Raw genomic sequence first — 14,467 nt, 5'->3', positions numbered from 1 at the left:
CCCACCTTAAACAGAGCAGCAGGCAGAGAGAAAAGCAGGCGCACACACTAACTAAAACTTTTTTCTTTTTTTATAGCCGACACACATTGCTTGCCTAGGTCGTCATTGCTATAGAAACATTATTTCATATCAGTGGTGGGTTTCAGAATTTTTTACTACTGGTTCTGTGGGTGTGGCTTGGTGGGCATGGCATGGCTTGGTGGGCATGACTTGGTGGACGTGGCAGGGCAAGGTTCCTGCAAAATCCCCATTTCCTCCCGATCAGCTGGGACTTGGGAGGCAGAGAATAGATGGGGGCGGGGCCAGTCAGAATTTTTACTACCGGTTCTCCGAACTATTCAAAATTTCCACTACCGGTTCTCCAGAACTGATCAGAACCTACTGAAACCCACCTCTGTTTCATATCCAGGGTTTATGCAAACCTCATGATTTTCTCAGCACTCTGAAAATGATGGACCTCAGAAAGGAGGAAAAGGAGGAAAATATGCCATTTTTTGGCATATAGAATAGCCTTGGTGGCGCAGCAGTCTAAAGTGCTATTAAGTAGCACCAGCTGCCTGCAATTACTGTGAGTTCAAATCTCACCAGGCTCAAGGTTGACTCAGCCTTCCATCCTTTCGAGGTAGGTAAATTGAGGATCCGGATTGTGGGGGCAATAAGCTGACTTTGTATAAAAAAGAACACCGCTTGGGGGGTGGCCGAAAGCCCTACTAAGCAGGTATATACAAAAGTATGAAGGCTTTTGCTTAACGCATTTATAAGCCGCCCTGAGTCTCCGGAGAAGGGCGGCATATAAATTGAACCAATAAATAAATAAATAAATAAATAAATAAATAAATAAATAAATAAATAAATAAATAAATATACCCCAGGGTTTTGTTAACGGGCGCTACCTCACATTAGGTTGCTGAGAATACACATTTTAAGTTACAAGCAAGGCTAACTTGGCAGATAGAGTATTAAGTCACACTGGAGCTTCTCTCAGCAGCATGGAATATCAAAAGCTGAGTTAGGTACACTCTGTGTATGCTCTAATTCCTTTCAGAGTTAAAATCTCTTCCCTCTCATAGCTTCCTCTGGGTTCCAGCACAAGGAACCCAATCTTGATGATGGAGGTAATTTTACTTTAAGAAAAAAAAACAACAACAAAAAAAACAGAATCCTAGCATCCATCGGGGTGGCAGTTACTGGAAGTGGAAGCTTAAACTGATGCAATTAATTTAGGCTCATTTCACTGCCGGAAATACAGAAAAGAAACCGTTTACACGGACTTCTCCTGTCTCTCTCTCAATCTAGAACTATTTTGGTAAGGTATAAAATCATCCAGACTGTGGATCTAGAGTAGACCATCGTTTTCAATAGGGGCCAGAGAAAGCTTCAATTCCTTTCATCCAAGCTAACTCGTGGAGTGAATTTGACCCACCTTAGGCATTAAGCTGGTTGAGTATCTTGGGGTGAGTTTCTCTCTCTCTCTCTCTCTCTCCACCTCCCCCTCTCCCTCCCTCTCTCTCTGTCTCCCTTTCCCTTCCTCTCCCTCTCCCTGTCCCTCTCTCCCTCCCTTTCTCCCTCTCTCCCTCCCTCTCCGTCTCCTTCTCCTCCTCTCCCTTTCCCTTCCTCTCTCTCTCGCTGTTCCCCTGTCCCTCCCTCTCTCTCCCCTCTCTCTTTGTCTTCCTCTCCCTTCCTCTCCCTCTCTCCCCCCCCTTTTTCCCTCTCTTTCTGTCCCTCTCTCGCCCCCTCTCTCCCCCCAACCCACCTCACAGGAGTGTTGTGGGGAAAATAGGAGGAGGAAGGAGTATTAGGTATGTTCACCACTTTGAATTATTTATATATTAAAAAATAAAGGTGGGATTAAAAAGTTTTTTTCTTTTAAGGATCTAATGACCAATGTAACAGACAGGAATTTGAAACCCTCTCAGTTAACGCAAGTAGCTTGTATAATAGGAAAAAAGGCATTATTCTAAGTTATATCAGGTCATTTAAGCACAAGGGGACTTAAAAGGGCAGAATATCAAGTTTGGTGTAGTTGCTAAGACACCAGGCTAGGAACCAGGAGTTCTAGTCCAGCTTTAGGTACAGAGCTAGCTGGATGACTTCAGGGCAGTTATTCTCCCGCAGCCCTATCCAGAAGGCAGTGGCAACGCACTTCTGAAATCTTGCAAGAAAACTGCAGGGAGTGATGCTGGAAGTTGTCAGGAGTCAACACAACTTGAAAGCACACACACACACAATAGCAATAGCACTTAGACTTATATACCACTTTACAGCCTTCTCTAAGCAGTTTACAGAGTCAGCCTATTGCCCTCAACAACAATCTGGGTCCTCATGTTACCCACCTTGGAAGGATGGAAAGCTGAGTCAACCTTGTGGTGAGATTCGACCTGCCAAATTGCAGGCAGCCGGTAGTCAGCAGAAGTAGCCTGCAGTACTGCGCTCTAACCACTGCGCCACCGTGGCTCATACCAAGCCATTAGAGAGGCGTAACCAAGAGACTTCGTTTCTCGAAGTTCACACAAACATATTTGCTTTGAGAGGAGAGACAAGGAGAATAAGGCTCGTACTGCAGGACTCACCGAGGATGTGAAGATTGGAGTGCATCCCACATCCAACTAACTTGGTTCAGAAGCACAGGTGTTTATTTCAAGTCACAGTTGTGTAATATGTATTTTTGACGCTCTGCATGAGCGTGCTCACATTTGAGAACCGGTAGCGAAGGTCACCCTTGTTCTTCCTTCCCCATTCAAGGTTCCTTTCACCTGGAGAATTTACTACAATGCAGGAAAAGTTTCTGGACATACCCTCTCATGGTGGAATAACCAAGCCCATTCAATCTTTGCTGCGAATCTTCTTGTTCTTTGAATTTCTAAAGACAGGTAAGGAAGCCTCAGAGAAGAGGGGTGGGGGGGTGGGGAAAGGTTTTTAAAAATCAGGGTTAACTCACTTAATAACTGCCTTGCTTAGCCATTAAAATTCCAGTCCCAATTGTGCTTGTAAGTCAAGAAACACTACTACACTCGTGGATGGGCTTCATAACTTTTAGAAAGGGGTTCTCTGCCTGGTTGCTCGGTGGGTGTGGCCATGGTGGGCATGGCCTAGGTGGCCTCCTGCACCATGGGGGGGCGCATTTTTGCCCTCCCCGGGCTCCAGAGGCTTTTCTCCAGCCTCCGGGAGGGTGAAAACGGCCTCCCCAGGCTCCGGAGGCCCATTTCTGGCCTTCCCAAACTTCTGGTAGGCCCTTTTTTTGCTCACCCCAAGCCTCTGTGCATGCCTTGCACTTACCTGCATCCAAAACAGGCTACTTGGGGACTTCTGGGAGGGGTGGGGGGGGCGGGGCCAGCCAGGAGTGGGATTTGGGAGTTCTCCAAACTGCACAGAATCTTAGCTAGAGGTTCTCTTGAACCCCTGCGAACCCCCAGCAGCCCACCCATGACTACACCTGTTAGGATTGTATAATACTTTGATCTGGAGATTCAGTTCAGGTTAATGTTTTGAATCTTCAATTTGGAGAGAGCTGATGACCTGAACCAAATTGATGATCTGAGCAGGACTGGAGAAGATCCAAACTTCCCAATTGTTCTGACTCTATTTCAGAATCTCTACAGCGCAATCTTTTCCCAAACAATTATTTTACGGGTTTGCTGTAAAATATTTGGCAATATTCGGATGCAGTTAGAACTAATCCCACATAGATTTATGTTCCCCTATGACCCTGTCTCTCCCCTCCTCTCTGGCCATGTCATAAATCACATTCTCCAATTAACCAGTTTGGCTGGCTGTGAAATCCAACACCCTCCTTCTGATTGCGGTCAGGAAGAATGTATGGAATGCACTTCAGTTAGGGAAATCAATCAGCTCTATCAGTTCTCCCTCCCTCCTGCTCATGGCAACTTGAAAGCTTTGCAAGTTGACAGAAGGATTGGCCCGCGTTGCCTCTGCCAGTGAAAACGGAGGCAGGGAGGGCTGCATGCGGCCCTCCCGAGCTCTGGTTTTGGCTGCAACGGCCTCCTTCAACCCTCTGCCAGCAAAAACGTGGCCCTCCCGAGCTCAGTTTTCACTGGCAGAACGTTCGGGCCACTACAGGTGCTCCCAGCACAAGTGATGTCGAGCTGGCCATGCCCATCCTGGCCATGCCCACCTTCTCCCCCCCCCCCCCCCCGAGGTCAAACACAACCCTGATGAGGTCCTCAGTGAAATCGAATTTGACACCCCTGCTATAATCCATTGACAATACCTCCAAAGAAAATGGTTAAGGAATTCAGGAAGGATGATGCAATTATATACGTTCTCAGAAAACTCGCTCTTTTTCTCTCTCTTCTCAAGTTACCACTCTGAAGTGTGAAGTATGTTCTGACATTGGCACCAACTGTACGGGCAACCTGAAAACCTGTGAGGCTGAACAAGAAACTTGTGTCGTCATTTTAATTCATAGCACTCTAGGTTAGTGACGAATGTACACCATATCTAGACTCTCTTTAAGCGAGCAGTTTAGCCTAGATGACATAGCATTTAGGATGACATGGAGATATCTAATCCTAGCCTATGTACTTCGCGTACGTTTAGCTGATTTATATTTCTGGAGCATTGGCAAAGGAAATGCTGGTGGACTATCATCTGAAGGAGATCCCAGCATGGTCTTTTTGAGATATTTCCCAATCTGGGGAACTTTGAGACGCATGGACTTCAACTCCCACAATTCTTCAGCCAGTCATGCTGGCTGAAGAATTCTGGGAGTTAAAGTCGACACTTCTTATACTGTATTCTCATGAAAGGCTGAAAGGGGTATCCCATGCTCAATTGATTGGACACAGTCCTATCTATCATCTATCTCTATCATCTACCTACCTATTTACCCACCCACCCACCCATCTATCATCTGTCTGTCTGTCCTTTCTGTCTGTCTGTGTCTGTCTGTCTGTCTGTCTGTCTATCTATCATCTATCTATTCTCTCTCTCTCTCTCTCTCTCTCTCTCTCTCTCTCTCTCTCTCTCTCTCTAATCTCTTATCTCTCATCTCTCATTATCATCTATCATCCACTAGTGGGATTCAAATCCCAGCGCTACCAGTTCGCTATTGGTAGTGTACAGGTGTGCTTGCTAGTTTCACAACCGTGCAGCGCTTCTGTACAAGCGCAGAGTGTTTTGGATGATGTCTGGGTGGGTGGGCGGAGTCTCCCGCCTCCGCCACTACCAGTTCGCCCGAACTGGGGCAAACCAGGAGCAACCCACCACTGCTCTCATCTCTCTCTTTCTTTCTTTTTCCATCCATCATCTATCTATCTATCTATCTATCTATCTATCTATCTATCTATCTATCTATCTATCTATCTCTATCATCTCTTCTATCCATCCATCCATCCCTGCCAGAGGTGACCATGTCTGCCGGATTCTAATACATTTTGGAAACAGCTACCAACTCTCGGTGCCCTCCCGGGTCCGTGGTAGACAAAGAACTGCTGATGATCATCTTCAATTATGGATTTTCTTGTCAGTGACACATTCTCCATGCTTCCCCAGTAGATTTTCGGAAATTGTAGTCACTTTTCGGCCAAACCCCAAGATCAATAGTGTCTTCCTTCCTGCTTAAATTATGGGATGCATCAGCTGCTGGCTAGTCTAGTCCCTTAGGACATGCCTTCCTCTTTCTTTCCAGGGAGTAGAACGATGCAGACAGTGGCCAAGGGCTGCGAATCCATCGTGGTCTGCAATTCTCCGAAAACCCACTTGAATATGGGGAACGGGAAAATCCTTCAAGGAAGTTTGGTTTGTTGCACTGATAAGGCTTGTAAAACAGCCATCCCTTCATGTAAGCGTGTATGTTTTCTTTTCTTTTTTTTTCTTTAAAGAGTTTTATTTTACATTTTACACAAAATTAAACCCTAGCATCCCCCCCATTACCTCTCCCTCCTCCCTCCCCCCCCATTTCCCAGAGCAGAGTACAGGGTATTTCATCTAACAATCTTAGACAAACATATGCTAACTGTCTATAAACACTTTTTCCACCCTTTCACACTTTAACTCCCTTTTGGCATAACTAAATGATAACACATCTTCTTAAATACTTGTATTCATTCGTATGCTATTTGAAACTTTTTAGTCCCATATTTACTTTGTATGTAGTCAATCCAGCTTCTCCATTCCAAAATATAACTTTCTTGTGATTGATCTCTCAAATATGCAGAAGTTTTTGCCATTTCCGCTAAATTGGATACTTTTAATGTCCATTCTTCTATGGTAGGTAGGTTTTCCTTCTTCCAATATTGCGCCACCAAAAGTCTTGCTGCCATCATTAAATTTAACATCGATTTAGTTTCTCTAGCAGTACAGTCTCTAATAATACCCAACGAGAATAACTGTGGAGCAAAACTTATCTTTTTCTTGACATCTCTTTCAACGTTTGCTTTTTTTTTGCTTCTTAATGTTCAAGCCAATCAATCAGCCTCATTACCACCCGATGCTTTACAGAACTAAAGTGCTAATGAAAACTGACTTCCTCCTCAGAACCTGGTAGAAAAACACCCGTCTCCCCCAGAAGAGAAGAAAACATTGGAGAATTTGAAAGACACACCTTTAGCATTGACAAAATCCCCAGAGTTGCAAAAGATAGCAGTCCAACCCTCTGCTCAAGCAGGAAAGCCTATACCAGGGGTTGGTGAACCTTTTCGGCACCGAGTGCCGAAACAGAAGTGTGTGAGCATTGGAAACCGGAAGAGCAGTTCCCCGGCCCGCGAAGGCTGAGCTTCCACTTTCCGGTGTGCTCCTGAGCGCCAATCACCTGATTTTCTGGTTTCTGGCATGCATGCGTGTGCAAAGACCAGCTGGCAGGTGCACATGTGTGTGCTGAAACCCAGAAGAGCAACAGGCGACTGCTGGCATGCCCAGAGACATGGCTGTGCTTGGCACTCTGCTTGCAGCAGAAATCCTGCAGGGTATTTCTGCTGCCTGCCGGCTGCCTGCAATTTGGCACTTCGAATCTCACCCGGCTCAAGGTTGACTCAGTCTCCATCAGGTTCGCCTGATACGCCAGTTGCGCCCCTTTCTGGATCGGGACTCCTTGTGCACAGTCACTCATGCCTTGGTTATGTCACGCCTGGACTACTGTAACGCTCTCTACATGGGGCTCCCCCTGAGGAGCACCCGGAGGCTCCAGCTGGTGCAGAATGCGGCCGCGCGGGTGATTATGGGAGCGACGTGGCACTCCCACGTAACACCTCTCCTGCGCGAGCTGCATTGGCTCCCGGTGGTCTTCCGGGTGCGCTTTAAGGTGTTGGTTCTCACCTTTAAAGCGCTCCATGGCTTAGGGCCAGGGTATTTGCGAGACCGCCTGCTGCTACCGATAACCTCCCACCGGCCAATACGCTCTCACAGACAGGGCCTCCTCGGGGTGCTGTCGGTCAGGCAATGTCGGCTGGCGGCCCCCAGGGGGCGAGCCTTCTCTGTGGGGGCACCCGCCCTGTGGAATGAGCTGCCTCCTGGAATACGATTGATCCCGGACCTCCGGACCTTCCGTAAAGCCCTGAAGACGTTTTTATTTCATCAAGCCGGCCTAGCCTAAATGGTTTTTTAATTGGGATTTTAAATTTTATGGATTTGGGGTTTTAAATTTGGGTAGCCAATGATTTAATTCTTTTAATTATCTTAACTTTTGCATTTGTATGTTTTTTAATTTTGGCTGTTCACCGCCCTGAGTCCCTTCTGGGAGAAGGGCGGTATGCAAATTAAAATAAATAAATAAATAAATAAATAAATAAATAATCCTTCCGAGGTGGATAAAATGAGGAGCCAAATTGTTGGGGGCCGTAGGCTGACGCTTAGAGAGGGCTGTAAAAGTACTATAAAGAGGTATATAAGTCTAAGTGCTATTGCTATTCTGGGAATCTTCTCACCCTTTCCACTTCTGTTTTCAGTACCATCAGTACAGACTGACGCCAATGGACGGCAATGTCCCGCCTGCTTTTCTGACACAGGCACATGTGAGAAAGAATTGACGAATTGTACCGGAAACGAACATTACTGCTTCCACCTGTTTATGCGTTCCTACGGAGGTGAGTTCTGTTTCCCATGCTGAGGTGCCTGGTGACAAGCGCAGAAAATCAGAATTCCAGGCAGGTCAAATGAATATAGCAATAGCACTTAGACTTATATACCGCTTCATAGTGCTTTTACAGCCCTTTCTAAGCGGTTTACAGAGTCAGCATATTGCCTCAACAACAATCTGGGTCCTCATTTTACCCACCTCGGAAGGATGGAAGGCTGAATCAACCTTGAGCCTGGTGAGATTTGAACTGCCAAATTGCAGCTAGCAGTCAGTTGAAGTAGCCTGCAGTACTGCACTTCAACCACTGCGCCACCTCAGCTCTTATATGGGTTTATTACAAGCTTAAGTTCTCTAGGAGTGGTGTGGTGGCCTAGAGGTGGAGTTCTCACCTTACAATCAGGAGGCTGTGAGTTTGATCCTAGGTAGAGGCAGATATTTCTCTCTCTGGACACAATGAGAATATATCTGCTGAACAAAACTCCACATTGGCGTCAGGAAGGGCATCTGGCCAGTAAAGACTCTGCTAGCTCCATTCAGTTGCCCAGACTCTACCCCGCAGGGGATTATGGAGTCGTTAAACGATGATGATGATGATTGCAAGCTTAAGTTCTTTATAAGAATCTGAACTACTAACAGTCAAAGCTAGTTGGCGGTAGATAAAAATTCAAGGAAGGCTGGACTGAGATCTCTGGCGGGCACAAAGGGACTCGAGACTGATGACCTGCTTGACCCCTCCTTTGGGCTCAGCCTGGTCAACTCCTACATCTGGATTGCGTCCAACTTGAGGTAGCTATTGAACTAGGAAAGAGCCCATCTCTCCACCTGTACTTTGTACTTCACGTTATTTATTTTGACTTAATGGAGAGAAAACAGGTTGAAGACCAACTACTGGTAGATTCCATCATGTGATTCCATCGGATTGCTTATTTTGTCTTCCATATCCAGATGGGGTGCTCTGGGACTCAATCATGGAAGGCTGCACCACCAAGGCAACGTGCAATCACATCAGTCACGGGCACATGTCCCTCCTGCAACGTCGTAACACAGTGATTATAACATCCAGATGTTCACCGGCCGTTTCGAAGGGGCTTTACTCTTGGGAATTTCATCCCCTGAATTTTGCTGCATTCCTGTTTCTCAGGGTTTTCCTCTAAAAGACATATGCTATGGGGCTGCATCAGCTCTGCAATTGAAGGAGGTATTATTTATTCAGGCTTCCTTCTCGCCCCTGTAGTGCCTCCCAGGACAATGAACTTTCCTCTTGGTATTGGGTCTCTGCTTTCTTCTGTAAAAAAAAATAAATGTTTAAGGAAACATGCGATGTTCTTGTGGGATTTTAATCAGCTCTGGGAAAAATTAAGGAATGCCGAGATTCTTGAACTTGATCCCTTAAGATCAGTGGTGAAATCAATATTTTTACTACTGGTTCTGTGAGTGTGGCTTGGTGGGCGTGGCTGGGTGGGTGTGGCAGGGGAAGGACACTGCAAAATCTCCATTCCCACCCCACTCTGGAGCCAGCCAGAGGTGGTATTTGCCGGTTCTGCGAACTACTCAAAATTTCCGCTACCGGTTCTCCAGAACCTGTCAGAACCTGCTGAATTTCACCCTTGCTTAAGATCCGGATATGACCTCAAAAGAAATTAGGAGTGGGACATTCCTCCACATTTCCTCCTCCCTCAAACAGAGGAACAGAGGCAAAGAGGTGCTTCAAAGCACACACAGGAAAACATCCAGACCCCGGTCTGTGATTCCCTATACCAAATGCAGCCCATATTTGTGCTGTATCTGAAAGACTAGGCATGCAAATAAAAAATAAAATAAAATAATAAAATAATAAAATAAAATAAAACTAAACTGTAAAATAATAAAAAATAAATAATTAAATATAATAAAATAAAAAATAATAAAATAATAAAATAAAATAATAAAATAAAATAAAACTAAACTGTAAAATAATAATAAATAAATAAAATAAAATAAAATAAAACAATAAAATAAAACAATAAAATAAAATAAAAATAAAAATAAAAAATAAAATAAAAAATAAAACTAAACTAAACTATAAAATAATAATAATAATAAAATTAAATAATAAAATTAAAAATTAAATTAAATTAAATTAAATTAAAATAATAAAATTAAATAATAAATAAAATAAAATAAATAATCAAATCAAATCCCAGGGACTTTAAAAGCTTTGTGTATCCAATGGGGATGCTACATGGAATTTTAGACTTTGTTATTAGCATTTTCATGAGGCAATATTAGCATTTTAAAGTGGCATCCGTGTCTGCTTTTCTTTTCTTTTCTTTTGACTCAATAATTCAATAATTCTATAATTCTATTTCTATAAACCGATATCTCTAATAAAACAGCCTCTACTTTAGAGGTTCAGGAAAGCACGTGTTTCCTTTGAGCCAAAGGAAGCGAGCCACTTCCTTGCTTTGATGCTCAAAAAAAATAAACCCTTTCACGTAGCTGCCGTTGAACAACAATGCTGCATTCTGTGTGGTTTGATTCCTTCTCCCTGACACACATCCCACATACGGAACGTGTGTATGGTTTCTTCTCAGGCAGTCCTCGACTTAAAACGGTTTATTTGGTGACCGTTCGAAGTTATGGCACTTTAAACAGTGACCGACGAACATTTCCCCACACTTATAATCGCTGTGGCGTGATCAAAATTCAGAAGCTTGGCAACTGGCATGGATTTATGATGGCTGCAATGTCCTGGGGTCATCCGATCACCTTGTCACAAGCAAAGTCCAAGGGGAAGCCACTTAAGAAGTTCCAAAAGGCAGGAACCATGACAGAAAAGCTTCTCTTTCTGGGGTCCCACCAGATGGTAGCCTTTAGTGGGCAGGATCTTGAAAGCATGCCGCTCAGGTGGGATCTGGTGGTTTTAGAGGCAGTCCCTGAAACAACCAGCAGCTCCATGCCATGACGGGGTTTTTAGGCAACTACCTGAACCTTGAGCGGAACTCATGCTTTATCGTGAATTATTTTAACTTTTATTATTATTAAAGTGGAATGTTTTACAGAGTTCGCTATGGATGACTGGGCCTACAATTATAATCAAAATCAATGAAAGAATCAATCAATCAATCCACTTCCCCTCAAATCATCTTTCCCTCTGTCTATCTGTCTGTCTATCATCTATCTATCCACTATCTCTATCACTCTCCATCCACCATCTATCTATCTATCTATCTATCTATCTATCTATCTATCTATCTATCTATCTACCTACCTACCATTATCATCTATCTATCAATATCATCTATCTATCTATCTATCTATCTATCTATCTATCTATCTATCTATCTATCATCTATCTACCTACCTACAGTACCTACCTACCTATCTCTGTTTGTTTGTCTATCCTCTCTTTATCTGTCTGTCCGTCCATCCATCTGTCTGTCCATCCATCCATCCATCCATCCACTTCCCCGATATCTATCTATCTATCTATCTATCTATCTATCTATCTATCTATCATCTATCTATCTAATCTATCTATCATCTATCTATCTATCTATCTATCTATCTATCTATCTATCTATCTATCTTCTATCTATTATCATCTATTTATCTATCTCTGTTTGTCTGATTATCATCTCTTTATCTGTCATTCTGTCTATCTATCTATCTATCTATCTATCTATCTATCTATCTATCTATCTCTATCCTGCCTGTTTATCTTTCCATTACCTCTATTAGATTTCTTTTATCTACCCCCCCCCTCTCTCTCTCCCACCCATTTCTCTCTCTTTCTCACACCCACACAGACTTATAAACCTGTGGGCTACTTATAACTAAAAGTACTGTCCCTTTAAGTCCAATGGAACCTGACAGATGACAGTTAACATCAGTTAAAAACACCAAAAGACCTGAGCTGAGAGGACTGAACAAGGAGAGATGCTGAAAACCATCTGTTAATAATGGTTAGATACATTAATTGATATCAGGCTGTTCTTCCCGAAACAAAATTCTCCCCAAATCTCCAAGTTGCCAAGCCATCCAGATTATTATTTATTTTTAAAATTTTAAATAATTATACAGGTAATATGCGATTAGGTTCACAATCTAAGACTGATAATTCAAGTCCTAACTAAGGACCTAAAGAATTATTAAGGTGGTATCTGAGCATATAGGCAGTTCCAAGCAAGGTATGTTTTTGTAAAATTAGGGTAAAATTAGAATCATTTGAAAATATCTGGATATCGGGAGAGCGTTTCAGGTATCGCTCCATGGGCTCCAATCACAATTAGTGCAACAATAGGTAACCCCCCCCTTCCAGGAGGATTCAACTTAAATACTTCTGGTATTGCATAATTTTTTGAAGAAAAAAACGGCTTTTTTCCTTCAATCCTAGAACTCTCTGGCATAGAAACACCAACAAGCTGAACTCAATACATTGACCATCATAACAGGTATGTTATGAACACGATGCCCGTCTCTCTTTGGAGCCGAAGTCCCATAAGGATTTAAGCTACTCATATTCCCCAAACCTTCTCAATTTGATGGTCCCAATAATTCTTGCGAAGGGATGCGGTGGCCCAGTGGCTAAGAGGCTGAGCTTGTCGATCAAAAGTAGGCAGTTCGGCGGTTCGAATCCCTAGTGCCGCGTAACGGGGTGAGCTCCCGTTACTTTTCCCAGCTTCTGCCAACCCTAGCAGTTCGAAAGCATGTACAAAAATGCAAGTAGAAAAAATAGGGACCACCTTTGGTGGGAAGGTAACAGCGTTCGGTGCGCCTTTGGCATTGAGTCATGCCGACCACATGACCACGGAGACGTCTTCGGACAGCGCGGGCTCTTCGGCTTTGAATGGAGATGAGCACTGCCCCCTAGAGTCAGGAACAACTAGCACAGATGTGCGAGGGGAACCTTTACCTTTACTAATTCTTGCAACATTCAAATCCAAACTTTTGACAAAGTTCCCAACGAATAATTCCGGCATCTTAGTTATGACATTTGTGGATTCTTGTTAGTTGGTGAAATTTTGCTGTAGCCATTAATCAAATGGTCCATTGTTTCATCCTTTTCACCAAAGAGGCATGACGCGACTGTTATTTGTTGCGTGCTGAATGTTGGCTTGTTCTTGAGCTGCTAAAAGAAAGCCTTCAGTTTCTTTCTTTAACACTCCTGATCATAACCAACCTCCATGTAGGGTTTTTATTGGTTTTTTCCTTCTACAGGTAGACTGATGGTTGTAATGGAGGCCAGAATTAGAACAATTAACCAGTGGAACAACTTTGCCTCCAGAAGTTGTGAATCTCCAACACTGGAAGTTTTTAAGAAGATGTTAGATAACCATTTGTCTGAAGTTGTGTAGGGTTTCCTGCCTAAGTGGAGGGTTGGACTAGAAGGCCTCCAAGGTCCCTTCCAACTCGGTTATCCTACTTCTATTTCCAATGATGGTTGGAAGTCAAGGCACCCAGGGACCGGATCTGATTTTATGACTTGTTTGCAGTGATTGTTAAATGAATGCACCGGTTATTAAGTGAATGTGGCAGTCGTTAAGCAGATCAATGGGTGTTTTTTTGTTGTTGGAAAGTGGCTGAAAGGCTAGAAAAGTGCTCTCTCTCTCTCTCTTTCTCTCTCTCTCTCTCTCGATAGATAGATAGATAGATAGATATAGATATATGTCTTCTGGTTATTCGGGTTTTCTCCTCCCGCGTAAAATTGGAGGTTTCTTGGCAACGTTTCGACGAAGTCTCATTCGTCATCTTCAGGCTGGTGTTCTCGGCTTCGTGCTTCTAGGAGCAATGTGTGTGATCGCAGCTCCTAGAAGCACGAAGCCGAGAACACCAGCCTGAAGATGACAAATAAGACTTCGTCGAAACGTTGCCAAGAAACCTCCAATTTTACGCGGGAGAAAACCCGAATAACCAAAGACCTACATACAAACACCCACGAAAACCTCAGAAAACAAATATATATATATATATATTAAAGAAATGATCACAAGGTTTGCTGCTTCCTCCACTAAGGGAGGGAGGGAGGAAGGAAAGAAGATTTCTGATGCTCCCTACCAAGTCAGAAGGTCTTCCTGCTCCCTGTCTTTATTTCCCTGCTTTTGGTCATTTGTCTAGTAAAGATTAAAACATGGAAAACTCACAACATATAATCTCGTGGGCACCCGAGGATTTGCTCCCTTTCTGACAGTTCGGCCAGTATGCAGATCCACTGAATTTCTTTCACTACCCATGTTAACAAGGAGACCTCTGAACAGGTAGTCCTTGACTTATAACAGTCCGCTTAATGACCATTTGAAGTTACAACGCCACTGAAAAAAAAACGGCTTATGACCATTTCTCGCCACTGATGAGAAGTGCTTGACAAGTACCTCACATTTATGACGGTCCAGTGGTGGGTTCCTCCCGGTTCCACCCGGTTCCGCCGAGCCGGTAGCGGTGACGATATGATGTCAC

At 43.7% G+C, this 14,467-nt stretch overlaps 1 long non-coding RNA gene across 1 annotated transcript; it reads left to right on the top strand.

The window, feature by feature from the left end:
* The first annotated feature begins 7,915 nt into the window (after window positions 1-7,915).
* On the top strand, window positions 7,916-12,455 carry LOC139321386 (uncharacterized). Its single transcript, XR_011600770.1, has 3 exons — window positions 7,916-8,039; window positions 8,978-9,230; window positions 12,408-12,455. It is a non-coding gene; the product is annotated as an uncharacterized lncRNA (long non-coding RNA).
* Window positions 12,456-14,467: the final 2,012 nt, after the last annotated feature.

The sequence above is a fragment of the Pituophis catenifer genome, unplaced genomic scaffold (assembly GCF_029215685.1).
Source record: "Pituophis catenifer annectens isolate HBS135680 unplaced genomic scaffold, rPitCat1.0.hap2 SCAF_9, whole genome shotgun sequence".
In the NCBI taxonomy this organism is placed as follows: domain Eukaryota; kingdom Metazoa; phylum Chordata; class Lepidosauria; order Squamata; family Colubridae; genus Pituophis; species Pituophis catenifer.
Note: the sequence above shows the minus strand (reverse complement) of the source record. Positions and strands in the feature narration are given on the sequence as shown.